This window comes from Anser anser (assembly GCF_964211835.1).
Source record: "Anser anser genome assembly, chromosome: 2".
NCBI classification, from domain to species: domain Eukaryota; kingdom Metazoa; phylum Chordata; class Aves; order Anseriformes; family Anatidae; genus Anser; species Anser anser.
The window spans coordinates 61,283,252-61,299,203 of record NC_139721.1 but is presented as its reverse complement, the minus strand read 5'-3'; the positions used below and the strand labels follow the sequence as shown (position 1 = coordinate 61,299,203).

The window sequence follows — 15,952 nt, the reverse complement described above, 5'->3', positions numbered from 1 at the left end:
TTTCTGATTCTACTGGACACTACATTCTTGTGACACAGTATAATTGTCTTCACCTATCATCTTTTGTGTGTCCTGTGGTGTGTGTCTTTTAGGAATTAACCAACCATGGCATGATCTTTCTCTGCTGGCATTCCTCTTATTCACTGTGACCAACTTGCTTTTCTCTAAGGTGGTTTAACTGTGACTCAGGTGAAATTAAGAAGAATGGTCAGTTCATATTTGTTTTTTGACTTCACTGCTTCGATTTCAGACTTAGCTCATGCGCTCAAAAGCTTGTCTGCCCCTTCTGCTATACTACCCGTCTTGAAAAACAAACAAACAAAAAACCCAACATAACTTGTACTAGCTTTGCAGAAACTACAAATTTTTAGGTGGATTAATTTATGATACTTCTTTTACTGTGTGTCTTTATAAGTTTGTAAGCAGGTGTATTTTGACACTGGACCACTGTCTGAATAGTATATTAAATATAGCAACTCAGCTTCAGTTCTCTGTGTTGTCAGTGCTGCATATCCTTAAGAAAAAGAAAAAGTATGACATTTAATAGAATTTGGAACAAATATACCTGACATTTAATTGATATTGGTATACATGCTGGATTTCAAAAGATCTCCCCTACTTTGGGGGGATATTTTAAATACCAGAAACTGAAAATAAACTGGGGTTTGAGTACTGAGTGATTTTGTCAAATGTAGTAATAGAAGTCTTTCAAAATCTGCAACTTGCATATTAGTTATGAAAGCAACTGAAAGCTAAATTACTAAAATGCACTTCTACAAGTCTTTCAGCTAAATCAGATTTAAAATGCAAAGTCTGAGGTAAGTAAGCATATTGATCATCACACACCTGTCTTCAGTGAAAAGAATTTGAAGCCTGTGAAACAATTAAAGACTTGCATTGATTTTAAATACATAATTCCTCAGCAAATATTGACCGTTTTTCACACAGCTTCAGAATATTCCAGTGAAAGAGTGTTTGCATGTATTATTTACTCGCTGGAGGGAAGGGATGCCATCCAGAGATGGCCAGCTTGAGAGGTGGGCCTATGTGAACCTCATGAAGTTCAACAAGGCCATGTGCAAAGTCCTGCATCTGGGTCTGGGCAGTGCCAAGCACACACACAGGCTGGGCAGAGAATGGACTGAGAGCAGCCCTGAGGACTTTGGGGGGTGTTGGTGAATGAGAAGATCGACATGAGCTGGCAATGTGTACTTGCAGCCCAGAAAGTCAACCATATCCTGGGCTGCATCAAAAGAAGTGTGGCCAGCAGGTCGAGGGAGGGGTGATTCTCTTCCTCTGCTCTGCTCTTGTGAGACCCTACCTGGAGTCCTGTGTTCAGCTCTGGAGCCCCCCAGCACGAGAAGGACACAGAAGTATTAGAACGAGTGCAGAGGAGGGCCATGAAGATGATCAAGGGGCTGGAGCACCTCTACTGTGAAAACTGGCTGAGGGAGTTAGGGTTGTTCAGACTGGAGAAGGATCTGGGGAGATCTTACAGCGGCCATCCAGTACCTAAAGGAGGCCTGCAAGAAAGCTGGGGAGGGACTCTTTGTCAGGGGGTGTAGGGATAGGACAAGGGGTAATGGTTTTAAACTAAAAGAGGGTAGGTTTACGTTAGATATTAGGAAGAAGCTCCTTACTCAGAGGGTGGTGAAGCACAGGAACAGGTTGCCCAGAGAAGCTGTGGATGCCCCATCTCTGGAGGTGCTCAAGGCCAAGCTGGATGGGGCTTTGGGCAACCTGGTCTAGTGGGAGGTGTCCCTGCCCATGGCTAGATGATCTTTAAAGTTCCTTCCAACCAAACCATTCTGTGATTCTATGCTTATGTGTATAGTTGTTTGTATAGGCTATTACGAAAATAAATGGAAAGAGACATGTTCATGAGTATTTAGTGTAAATTGGTTTTGAAGATGAGACTGGGTTCATGTTTTAGAATAATGTTCACATAAGAAAAGAGATTTGGATTTTCTTTTTTTTTTTGGTGACAATTATAGGACTTTTTAGATGTCTGGTGGGGGGGTGGTGTGCAGGGAGTCATCTGTGTCCTCTGTAACATACCTGTTTTTTTTTTTTTTTTTTTTTTGATAATGTAAGAATTATGTGATTTTGAGTAAGCTACCCTCTTAACTAGAAGTTCTATTCATGGTAGCTCAATATTCACTAAATCAAGCCAACAAAATGGCAGTGTGTGTGTTGCCATGATGTGTTTTGTGTGACTAAGCATGTATACTCTGATGTTTAAAGTTTCCATATGGTAGTACATGGGATTGAATATCTACGTGTACCATTATGTGAATTCATAATAATTGGGGGATCTTAGAATGCAGCTTGAATGTTATAGGTAAGACAGTAAATAAAATAAATATAATAAATATATTTATAATTTGAAATCAATATTTTATTGCAGATTGAATGATAGGTAGGCTGTTTATATTGCATTTACATTATTTTTACCTCTGTTATTTTGGAAATATTTTTTTCTAGTGACATTCATGCTAAGCTAATAAATCTAAAGCAAGTATGTAAGAAAACTACTTTTCACAGGGGAGTTACTTGAAACTGCTCATAATAAGAGGTGACGGCACTTAACACACAGAAGAGAATGCACAGATACGATGAGAGCAGCAGACATTGAATAATACTGTGTGGAGGAAAGTGGTTCCTTTGGAGAACACCTCAGAAAAGAAAATGGCTTAAATGATGGTAATAAACAAAAGACAAATGGGATAAATGTTACTCCCTAAAAGTGCTGCTTTGCAATCAGAGCTTTTGTTGCTGACCTTGTGTTTGGCTGTAAACTGTTCTCATGGGTTGTGTTAAGTGTTGCTTGGAGGTGAATTGTGAACAGAAGAAATGTGTGGAGTATAAGTAATTTGGTTACAGAGAAAGAAAAGCACACAGAAAACACAAAATCTGTTGCAGTCAAGTATCTATTTTTTTTCACAGGTAGGTATGGAAAAAAATATCTAAGCGAACTCCTGTATTTTCTGTAGAGACTTATGCAATTCATAGAAACATGATCTGTTGTTTGCATGAGCTGCTTTGGACTCAGAGTTTTTGAGCGGCTGTCTTTGGGTACCCAGATGCTGAATATGGGATCTGTAGCAAAGATGCTCAGAGAACTCCTATCCTGAAAAAAAAAATATTGATTAGGTTTGAATGAATAAAAAAATACCAAAACAAAGGATGTCTGACTAGGAGAAAAGGCTGGTAACAATATTGGTGGAGGAATATATAGCTCTGTGTGGGGAAGGGAACATGTTAAATAAAGGAATCAAACAACTTTATTGACCTTGATACTCTGTCATTACAGGCCGTGTCAGCATTGCTTCCTGAGAGCTACCCTTGGCCAGCTCTGCCTGCAAACAGGTACAAACCCCTGTCACTTAGACTGGAGTATCTGTGAAAAAGCAGTATGTCTTCTTCCCTGCTTGGTTGTCTTTTGGAGAAAAACCCAAGGCATATAACATGATTGTCTTTATGTTGGTTCAAGTATCTAGCCAGAGACTAGGACTTTGTTGGGGGTCTGTGGTACGTGATCCCATAACATATGTCTAATAGCATGCTCCTTAATATGTCTCTTTGTAATGTAGGCAGAGGTGTGGGGGTGAAGGATGGATTCTGCCTTTGGGATCTGAGTCTAGGAAGTATTTTTATTTTATTTAGTGAATGCTTTGAATGTCCAGTCAGACTTGGTGTATGCTCTGATATTGCAGTAGTGTCTGAGGAAAAAGGAATCTGGGATTACTGTTACAAATAATGGATAAAGGACATCTGAAAGGTTCAAAGATGAAAACAGTAGAAACTTTTATGGCAAGGAAGGTTGGAATTGGGGGTGGGGTCTTGAACATGGGAAAGCAGAGCAGTCATAAGTTATTGTATTTCTATTAGCAAAAACCTATTGCAGTTAAAATACGAATTTCTGTGAATTTCGTATATTATTGTCAAGGCATATTTTTATCTGTCTGAGCTTTAGACTGCCTCTTTAGACAGTATTGGCACCATTGGGAGTACATACTGTGTTGTTCTGTGCAGATCTGAGAGTAGTTGTTGAGTAGTGAGGAAAGGGAGGATGGACAGAGGGTTAAGGCTAAGATTTAGAATGTGAGGTTCAGGCTGGACATCAGCAAACAACTATTTACGGTGAAGGTGGTCAGACATTGGAACAGGTGGTTGGTGCCACATGCCTGTCAAGAGGCATTTGGATAATGACCTCAGTAATGCGCTTTAACTTTTGGTTAGCCCTAAACTGGTCAGGCGGTTGGCCTCAATGATCTTTGTAGGTCCCTTCCAACTGAACTATTCCATTCCATTCCATACAAACAGAAAGAAGGGTAAATCATTGTATTAAGGATGGGTCAGCAACTAAATTGCAGCCTAGTCATTAGTCTTAAATCTTTCTCAAAAAAAAATGAACCTACATGAAACTTTTTGAATTTTTTTTCCCTTTTTCCCTTTTTCCCTTTTTCCCTTTTTCCCTTTCTTTTTCTCAGTTCTAGACGTATTTATCAATCTAGCATGGACTAAATTGTATTTGAAATGTTTATGTTTCAAACAAAACAAAAAATATGGAAGAAATCTCAGATGAGACAATGTTTTTTGTAGATTACGTAGTTCAGTTGTGTCTGCTCAGTAGGCATTGTAGGTTATGGTTTTCTTATGATCAATTGTAGTGGCTGTGTCATCTCCCTAGGAACTGTCCCAGCTTTTAAGGTTAAGATTTTTCTGTACTACTGCTGTCTGAGAAATCTGTCTAATGAACTTGAGTGTATGAAATTGCTCAAGAAGCAAGTATTTAGGTACTTAATACATGTTAACACAGAAGTAGACTGAGGCATAGGTGGTTTGACTGACTGGAACAAGGTTAACTGCCTGTGGGTTACACAGAAAGAGAACCCGAGACTTCCAGATTTATGGATGCATTGCTTAAATTGGTCATGGGATGACTAAGAATGCATGTGTTTGATAGATGGTTTTATTTTCTTATTACTGCAGTTATTCACTGGAAAGGATAGTTTCCTACGCAGAACTATGAATCTCTGCTTGAAATGCAGAATTAATGTTTTTCAACAACTGATCTTTGGTATGTTTTTAAGGTAGGAAAAGCTCTAATCTGTAAAAACTTTTATATTAGTATGTCTGGGTCCTTAAAACATTACTGTAAGTTGAAAACATTGGCCAAGCATTCACTTTGCAGATCACGTTCTCAGTTCAGTTCCCATGGTTACCATGAAGGAAGTGCTTGTGTAACATCCAGCTCAGGGTAAGATGAACCCCTGAGATGAACAGGCAAAAAGGGAACCATGGCATCAGAAAGAGGCAGGCTGTAACAAGCGTGATTGCTCTTAGATTAATAATGCCTGGAGATCTTCCAAGAGTACTGTTTCTTAATGATAGTGAACCAATTAATAGGTAGTGTGATAATGGTAAAAATTAAGATGCTTCTTGGGGAAGGGAAGAGTTGATTTAAGAACTGCTGGAAACACTTCGTCATTTTTCTATGATTCAGGGGACATAGGATAGTTTTCACCCATAACTCATTGTATAACCTCGCTGTTTCACTTAACAGACTAGACTGATGCCACTCTAAGTAAAATGAGAATTTAACCACAAAGCACAAATTGAGCTTCTTAACCCCTGCTCTGTTTCCTTCCTAGGACAAAATTTATAGAACAAAATGACCGCAGGCAATGAATGGAAAAGCTAAAAATGCGAAATAGATGAAAGGATATTATGTCAAATGGCCAGTGGCTTTTTTGTTGTTCACGGCTGAACATTGATATGAAAGAGTGTTGGAGGAAGAAGTCGAGTTCACTGAGAGTGATGACCGGGCTATCCTGAGAATACATCTGGCATAGCTTAGCTCAAGCTGATGAAACATAGTAAGAGAAAGACCTTTCATTGAAAAAAATAAAATAAAAATCTGGACAACAACTCCCCAGCATGCGTGCGCGTGCACACACTTCAGTGAGTGAAGAAAAGTTTCCCCAGCCCAGAAGTAATGGTATCATACACATAGAAGGACAGAGGCTTGACTGACAAAAAAAAAATCTAGACTTTCTCTTTGCCTTAGCCCACATTCTAAAGCTAATCCTAAAAAATCTGCAGAGTCCTGGAGACATGGTCCTGATGCAAAACTCCCAGGAAGGGTCCCTTTGCAGCCTGGTTATTACCTTGGCAGCTGCTTCCCAGCTCCACTACACCTGGAGATCAAAGCTTTTTCTCTTCTTCATTAACAGTAACCACAATGTTTGTGCTGAACCCTAAACGTCAGCAACAACGAAAATCAAGTAATACCTCCAAGCTTTGTCCTGATTGAAAACATCTTCCAGGCCAGATCTTTTTGCATGGAACACTTGCCTTAGGAACACTTGCAGTCCTTTTTCAGCTCTACTGCAGTTGGAGCTCTGCCCAACCTTAACTCTATTCCTTACCCTATTTATTTATTTAATTTTTTTTTCTGGTGATCCCCCTGAATTCACTCAGATATTGCTGAGATGCACAGTTTCTCCTGGGCTAGGTACCTTTGCTGCCCACACTTGGCTCTGCCTACTTTCTTCCATCCCCAGTGCAGACAGGAGACCTAGTCTTTTCTCTATCATAACCATAACGCTAATTTTTGTTCTGAACCTGAAAAGCATGAGGAATTATCCTGATGCAAATTTTTTCCTAGGCCATATCATTTTGCAGCTGCCCCTACTTAGTTCTGGTAGCCCCTTTCCAATCCAGCTGCACCTCAATCTCTTTCTTTTATCTCTACCCTAAACTTAACTCTAACTTTTCTGGTGATTCCCAAATAGTGGCCAAGGCATTACACTAACTGAAGTTTCCTCTAGGCCCTTATTGCTCACATTTGGTTTTGGTATTTATTTCCAGGTGTATTGCAGTTTTGTCTTGAAGCAATTTTTTTTTTCCCAAGCCATGTTAAAAAGTGGTTCTTAAAATTTTAAGTCTTTCATGTTTTTAGTTTGATTTTTACAATTTTATCTTTTGATTTTAGCAGAATAAGCCTTAAAAATGTCATGGAGATATCTTTATAGTTGAAGTTACCAGGGTAGTCCTTTTAAACATTCAGCTAACTGTTATCATGCAAATTCAGTTTTCAAAGCCTATCTTTTAGTCACTGATAATTTTTAGAAGTGATAGTGAAGAGCCTCATTTTTTAATTAAAAAGAGAGTGACTATGGCAAGGATATAATAAGGTATGATGGGGATAAAAATATATTTAATGTTAAGTCAGCCGTAATATTGAATATCAGTGTTGTGGGGTACAAATCTGAAATTTTCATCCTTTCAATCGCAGCAATATTATCATCATGACTTCTGAATCTGGCACTAAATTTAGCTAGTATCAAAGTACTTTGCCTCCTGTTACTCCCTTGCCTGTGACAAAAATCAAAGAATCATCATTTCTTCATCCAAGATGAAAACACTCCAATTTTTACAGTTCTGTGTTTTCATTATAGAGTTGCTTCATCTCTGCTGGCCTGTTATTTTAACTTTGTTTCTAGATTTTACCCAAAATATGAGTTCTGATATAATGATGGTTTCTTAGACTAGGTGTGCTGTAATCTTAAACACTTTCCAAAGGGCTTGGGGGACTGGGTGGGTAGGAAGAGGTCAGAGTGGATTAATTTTTTTCAAAGGAACTAACCAAAATACCAGTTGTATGATGCAGACTTTAACTCACTATTAGGAAATGTTTTTATGTGGAATTAATTCATTAGCAATGATTCTCACACATGTGACGCAGCTTTCATTATCCCTTATGTGATGTATCAAAGTGTGTTTTTTTTTTTTTTTTTTTTTGTGAATACGTTTTAGGTACCAACCACCATAGGAGAGGAAGGAGCTGTTTCTAATATAAAAGTAAAACCCATAGTGAGCTTTAGGGGATGAAACAGACTTTGTCTAAATGCAGCTTTAATACATAATAGTTGCAAACTGAGTTTGTTCATGCTTACAGTGGCTTAGGGATCATTCCTGAATAGTTACCACACAGCTGTACCACTAGCTGTACTACTTTGAACATACATCGAACAGATCCTTAACTTTTAGGAGGCAGAGTAAGGTGAATCCTTCATGGCAGTTGACACCTAGGCACACAAAGGTATTCTGTAGCTGTGTATAATTTCAATTACAGGTACCTGTTGGCTGACAGCAGAAGGTGGGTGAGAGGAATCACAAAACACATGTACAAGTGCACTACAGAATCCTTTTAAACGCCTAATGGTTGTTGTGCTAGTAAAAGTATGCAACTTGACTTCTGAACCCAAAATTTTATATAAGAGCAAAATCAAGCACTTGGGTTTGGGTTCTTATTGACAGTTAATGCTATTCTGCTTTCAAGTTTCTGTTGTTTTCATTGTTTTCATATTATAGTTACAATCTCATATTTCTGGACTCGAATACATGACAAAAATCTAAGCCCAGAAAATCAAGTGAAAATACAATTTCTGAGAGCTGTGATGATGTATTTCATCTAGTGTAAAATCCTGAGTGTTGGCATCTGTTACTATCTTTGCATGTTGGCATTCTAATATATTTAAAACAAATGAGCATTCACACACAAACTCATGCTATAAGATTAAATATATGTATATAAATATACATATAGCAAAAGACTGTAGTATCAGGGACTTGAGGATTATATGGAACACTCCCTATGCCAAAAAATGTGTAAATAAGATTTATAGCTTCTTCCCTACTTAGGATTTATATGTAATACTTCAGCAAAGCACCCTGTTAAAAATGGCAATTTATTGTTTCTATCCATTTTCAGATTTTTTGGGGTGATTTTCCTTTCTCTATAAATTTAGGCGATGGAAAATATAATTTAAGAGCCCCATGGCCTGCTCTTTACAGTTATCCTGAATTTGGTACTTTCAGTTCTTCTTTATTCAAGTGGAACATGAACAGAAGTCAGGTGCCTTTTGGTTGATAATGGTGGTGATGAAAAATGGGTAGGAACCGCAACAAAAAATTCTCACACACTAAAAGTCATCAAAACCGTACAGGATCGGTACTTAGCTAATAGCTAGATATAGGCAGTATATCTGTAATGGACACTGCTGCAGGGAAAACTGGCTCATATTGGGATTTTACTTAATTATGCCAACTATTGCTAATTGAAACAAACTTTTCATCACTGATTCAGGCTTTAAGAAAAAAAAAAAATCAAACGCCTTGGGAAAGATTAAGTGCCTCCCAGCCCTGCTGATGAAACTGTGGGAGGCTGGGGTATGGGTGTTTCTCTCTGTTTATTCTCATGGCTGCAGTCTCTCGAGTGTCCTTGCTCTGGTGAGGTTACCCTCCGGTGAAGGTAAAAAATTCTTATTTGATATCTGACATTTGACAGAATTGTTTGCCGTCCTGCACTTTTTTCTTCTTCTCTATAGTTGAGTTGATCTAAGCCCCCCCTTCCCCCCCCCCAAAAAAAAAACAACCACACACACACACACAAAAAAAAAAAAACACCTCATGTACACACACAAACAATAATAAAAAAAAATCCCCAACAAACCAAAGCCACCTACACTTCTGAGAAGATGATTTAAGCTACGTTTGCTACATTAGTTCTGGTTTTGGTAGCCAGTACCTTTTGCAAAAATTTGTTCTGCTGGATGCTTGCTTTTCTCTCTAGCTATGCTAAGGGTGTGGATGTAAGATTCCCCAGAGAGGCAACATTTGCACTGAAGCTGTGCAGGTGAATTGCTAATTCTCCCATTCTTTCTTCAGCAGAAGTACTGTTGTTATCAAGCTGGTTATTCAGGTAAAGGCAGCAATGAATGAAATTGCTACCTATTCCTGAGAGCCTGGGTAAAAACAACACAGTGAAATCAACACCCTTTTCTTGCAGGGCCACTAGTACACATGGTACTGTACAAAATCATTAGCATTTCTATATTAATCTCAATTATATGCATTTGATTAAATGAATGAAAAAAAAAAGAAAAAGGAGCAAAAATAAGGAAGAGGTAAAATAAAATGCCAAGCAAATAAATCAAATCATATTTCTTATCACTTTCTAAAAGTGATCATAAGCAAGTCCAACAAGTAATTACACTTGTATTATAAATGTATGAATGTAGCTTTCCAAATACAAGGTTATAACAGGTAATAATGACAGGAACCTCTATTGGTTTTGATACAAAGCTCATTAGCATTACTAGAAGACTTTCTACCGACTCTGATGGGAGCTTGTTTAATGTGTAATGAGTGTAAATATATATTGATGTCTGGAAAAGGAATGGCATTTTATTTTAGCTTATTGCAAAAAGATAAATCTTCTGTATGCATATTTTTAACAAGGTGTCTCAAAGGCAAATGGGAAGAAGAAATGCCAGGGTATAGTCTTGTGATGAGCCAGTTTTCATCTGTAAATTTTTCCTCTTTTCCCAGAGGCTTGTTTCTTTGCTGTGGTTCATTACCTTTGCAACTGTGCAGATGCAGCGATGTGTGGACTCTTACCATAAACGTGATTACTGATATGATACTGAGTTTTTAAAAAAAACAAAACAAAACAAAAACCAAAAAACTCTCCCTAAAGCAAATCTGTAAACTCCATCCTGAGTCTGTAGGTATCTAGCTTATGCATAATAATGAGTTCTATTTAATTTGTTGCAGTTTAAGAGAAAACCTGGGCCTATGGGTACGGTAAAAATTTTTTTCAGTGACTTCAGTGTTAGAAGATTTCATCAAGATGCACATCTTTACAATAGTCAAATGGTTTAATACTTGGCTGAAGATCACTGTGTGGAAATTTTGAAAAAGGAAAAAGCTTAGTGCATTAAAATATTAATGCTAACCCCACCTGCTTAGTGCTGAGAAGTCAGATATTGTGACTTTGTGGTGGTGGAGGATTTAATAGAAGAGATGATTTAGAGTACTCACTGTATCTTCACAGTTTGGTATGGATGTTGGAAAGTTCGCCCTTCTTGAGCCAGAGCTTTTGATAGAGAACCCTGGGTGAAATGGACTAAAGCAAGAGGATTATTTCTGTTCCATGAGTAGTAATTAGGTATGTAAAGGAGTCTAGTTACACTGAAATATTCCCAGACTTCTTCCTCCAAATTGAAGTTAACCTCTGGAGAATAGTGTTGGTATCACAAAACTTCTGGACAACTTTTTGGTAGCAAGGAGAAGCAAGAGTACCAATGATATATTTTTTCCTCAGGGGAATAAAAAAGGTAAATCCCGTGTGAAAAAAGTCCACACAGCAGCATTTGCCTTTTATCCAATATAGGATATTTTGCTGTACTCAAGATACTGAAACCATGTGTAAAAATAAAATGCAGAAACAAAATAATTACTTGTTTTATTTTTTAAAGTTGTCCTGTACATTGTTAAAAGTCTCACTTAACATAGACAGAAGTATGTTATCATAGTGACTGCAACAGTGCAATTCATTGTGATATGGAACAGTTACAAAAGAAAAAAAAAATATGAAGCTAGATCTCTGTATCTGCCTTAGAAAAACATAGTTATGATAGAATATAGTAATGCTTATTCTGTGGGGAGAAAAAAAATTGCATCAGGGCTTCGGTGTAATCTGTATGTACCTGAGACAGGGTTTATGTTATCTAATGGAGGGACTGCCAGCAATATATCTTCAGCAGCAAGGAGCTCAGCAGAGTTTGTGGAACTTGCTGGGAACTGGAAAAAATCAGCAGATCCAGCATGTGCTGAACTGAGTCCATGCTGCTACACCTGATCTGTTTGTACCTGGGTAAATTCAGGGGTGTCTGCCACAATATGCATAGCCTCCAAACCTGGAATCTTCCTGCTCTGTGTACTCTGGAGATCAGATAAGTTGTTTTTGAGGACTAGTTCTTCCCTATCAGGATTTTGAATTGTCATATTTTTACATTCTGTGTCCAGAAATGGCATTAGAGCATCTGGTTCAGCTGCCTGACTGCCAAACCTGGCTGTAGTTTGAAAACAATGCTGGCATAAATACAGGTGTTAGTAAGCTGTCCACAAGTGTGGGCACAATGCAGCATCTTCAGAGATTCACTCTACCTGAGGATCAAAATGTAATCTGAAAAAAAAAAAATCAGACAGAAAAGTCATGGACATGTCTCTCTGGAAATTTCCAGTATCTCTTGTTTTTGAGTAGGCCGGGTTTGTGGCATTTTCAGCCTTTCTTTGATTAGATTCCAAGAAGCGCTCTATGACAGCAGGTGGGTATGTTCAGCTGCAGCTCCACTGAGGGGAAAACAGTATTAGTCCTTTGACCTGTTTTTGGTTTACCTGACTTTTCTGCTTTGATATAACACCACTTGATCTAAGTATTTTTACAAGTATAAATAAACTTGAGCTAGAAAGAAAAGTGTATGTAAAGAAAGTCTGACATTTTGAAGTTTGTCTTAAATGGCAAATCCTAGTTTGTTTGCTTTTTAGGAAGCTGAATGAAAATTTTGTCTTATTTTATGGTTTCAATACTTGGACTTAGAAGCTTAAGAAGGAAAAAGACAAAAGGATAGGATATTATGATAAATTCAAAAAATCCAATCCAGAAAAGATATTAGGATACACTGCTGGCAGAAATCTCTTGCACTTTGATACCTTAATGTTGCGAGGAAAAGAAAACATCTTTCCCCACCCAACACAGTCTGAACACCAACCTGTGCATCTGCAAGCTGGTTATTGACAATACCAGGATCCATATGCTGAATCCATATCTGTACTTTTAATTTAAGTATTCCCCAGGAAGGTTGACAGGTAGATGAATGCATCACACTGAAACATTACTTGGGTGTGAAGAGAGTTAAAACTGTTTCAGGGTCTGCTCCTAATTACTGTTAGCATGGAGGGAGTTTGTGTCAGAGGCTAGAAGACCACCAGCATAAATGAAGACTGATCCTTGCCAGTTGGCCTCTAGGACTGGCATGCTCCTGGCAGTTTTAATTGACTAGGATAGATATGGCCTGGATGTTCAGTTGCAATTTTATTTGCATTCCCTCAGCAAGCAGCTGCAGCATTTTAAGATTTCGTTGTCCTCACCAGTGGTGGGTTACCATCTTCCTGCCTGAAGTAATTGCTAGCACTGCAAAGTTGACAAAACAAAACATATTTGCATCTCAGCTGCTTCTGGGAGAAGACCACTACTGAGTCAGTGCTGCTGTAAGAGTAGTCTTAAGCAGGGTGCTGAACTTTGTATTGAAAGAGGTGCACTCCTTTCACTCCATCAGTTGTGCTGCAGAGAGATGAGGAGGATGGTCAGAGAGGTGTGAGTAAAGGTTGGTGGCCTTGGCAGGAGTGCTACAGGGTTACCCAAGTCCTTCTCTTCTGGATTTATCTTCAAGCGTGACTACAGAGCTGCTTCTGCATCTCCACATCAATGGGTGCTTGGTACCACTGAATTACAGTTGCTGTAGACCTGCAATGGAGATTTTATTGACTGGAAATTTGGAGGGTTATATAAAGGTTGTCAGATTTGTTGACTTCAGTTGACAGAAAACAGTGATTAGCTATACCGAGTCTGAATGTTCTTCTTTTCTCACCCTGCTCCTTTTGCTGGGGCTGTTGTGCATTGCAGACCATGATTTATGAGAGGATGTGGAGGAAGACCCAATTCTTCATGTAATGTCAGGGCTGTGTGGCTGTTGGCTGCTGGAGGGTCTTGTGTACTTTTTGGTTAGCCTAAAAATGTGTCAGCTTAGACTCTCTGTAACTTATCAATGTGTCACAGACAGAACATGAGACTGAGTATTAACCTTGGACTTATATGATAGACTTCTCAAAACAGAGGGGTGCACGTGCAGATATACAACAGCCTAGGTTCAGGGATGAGGCAGTTCCTGGAATCATACTCAAACATGAATATTTTGCAGTGTAATTTTGAGTGCCAGGAAGGATGTGATGCTCTCTGCCTCTTCAGATGTTTGCTTACATATTATCAGTAAAGCAATATCTTGCTTCAGCAAAACATTGCTTTCTGTGAGCTGCTAAATTAATAACACTGCTTAATAAGTAAGTTCATCTCCACTTCCCACAGCCACTCTGTGTTACTCTTGAATGATTGCATCTTCACTGTCTTCAGTCTGGATTTGACATTTCAACCTTCTTTACATCCAGTGCTCTTTAGTGTGTAGCCTACAGCTTTGCTTGGAAAATGTGTTGTACCAAGTCAAAACAATTTCAGCAAGGGTGAAGATTGCCTTTTTCATTAAATTACTAGCGTTTCTTTAAATACTAGTAATCATTCCTAGTTTTAATTAGTTCACAGCATGAGAAGTGCAAGGAGGAGGAAGACAGAGCTAGTTACTACAAAGTGGTTAGCCAATCAATAGCTTTTAACAGAGCATACCTTGCAAAACGCCTGTGCTCACTGAGGTCAACACAAAGGTATTAATTAACATCAGATGATGATGTAACATTTCATTGGTTTTGACTCTAAGAAAACACTTTCCAAACTTAGGACATTTGGCTGTATTTTCAATGTAATGAGTATCAGAGGTTCAGATTTTTCACTTTATATGTATTGTTCTCACTGTTAGCAATCTGAGTTTTTATATATATATATTTAAATTTAGCTGATCTTTTCTGTTATAGTTTGTGGATAAATGCTTTCAATCAACCAGAAGCGTTGTTTTTCTCGCGCTCTCAACAGGAGACTGTTGAGGGTTTTTTTTGCATTTAGCAAGTGTTGGATTTTTCTAATGCATACAGTCAAAAACATTTTCCTTTCAAAATGTGACCATACTACAACTGAGGAGTAAATAATTGTACAGTGGGATTGGGAAGAATCCTGTTGTAAAACACTTTATCGGTTTTCAGGAGACAATTTGGTAAAGGTAGGAAAGGCATAAGATTTTACATATTTATGGGAACTTCTTAGAATTGCAGACATAATAGCATATGTTTCCCAAAGCAGACTGTGTCTCTTCTTGTGTGAATCTAGGACTGGATATGAGAGTGTATAATTGATTTAAAGGCAGATCCTTGTTAGTGGCTAAATACTTTGAGAAGTTTAGGCCTAAACAATAACAAGTACAGACTAAATTATTTTTCTGATACAGAATGAACAGCTGTGATAATTTGGAGTCGTTCATTGCAGTTTACCTGTTCTACCTACGCTAGATCCGTGGGTGAAAATTCAGTGTGGTCCTAGAATTGATTTGAAATAATGTGCAAAATGATTAATCTAGGAACATAAATTTTTCACCTCCAAACTGCATAAACCAGAGACGCAGCATTGAAAGAAGTTGGAGAAAGTTTTTCCAAAGCCATAATTTTTTGAATTTCTCTTTTGATGTCCAATATGATGAAAATGAATGAATTCTGCTCTTGCATGTACTGACTATGGGGAATGTCCTGCTCTGGTAATGTATCACAGCCAAAATGCCTGTAGGAAGTATGTAATGTACCTCTTTATTTAGAATGAATTTGGCAGAGCATAGCTGCCTTTTCCTATGCCATCCATTTAGTTTCATAGTCTGAGCGCATGCAAATGTTAGAGCATTATTAATATTGTGTCCAAGGGAATTAGTGACTTTGCACTTACTAATGCAGAGATGTAAGACGTGACTGTCATGTTACTAGCAATCAAGCCTTTCCATAATGATGGTTAACATCTTTTAAAATAAATGGATATATTTAAATAGCATAGTTGGCAGTTATATTTCAAAAGTGAGGGATGTAAAAACAAAGAAAAAAACACAAAATCACAACAACAACCAACCAACAAAAAAAAACCAACCGTACCTATGTAGAATAAGATGGTGTTATGACCTATACTTGAAAGGCATTACAGAGTAGCAGAGATTTGTTCACATTAAAGTAAACACGGTTCTTTGAATGGCCTGGTAAATGAAAGCTTTTTGTTAGCACTACTTAATTTTGATGTCTTAATTATCTCTTAGATGTGGGATATTTGAGAATTTGTACTCAGAGCCATTTGTACTTTAAAAGTTTGATAGTATCTTGAAGAAAAAGTTTTGAAATTGAT

General features: G+C 37.9%; 1 protein-coding gene across 1 annotated transcript in view; it reads left to right on the top strand.

Annotated features, from left to right (window-relative positions):
* The window catches only part of FBXO15 (F-box protein 15), a 199,821-nt gene that overhangs the window by 161,419 nt on the left and 22,450 nt on the right, over positions 1 to 15,952 (top strand). Inside the window, exon 27 of the mRNA XM_083825765.1 lies at positions 3,314 to 3,369. The gene's annotated coding sequence lies outside the window, so the exon portion shown is untranslated. The remainder of the gene's footprint in view (positions 1 to 3,313; positions 3,370 to 15,952) is intronic.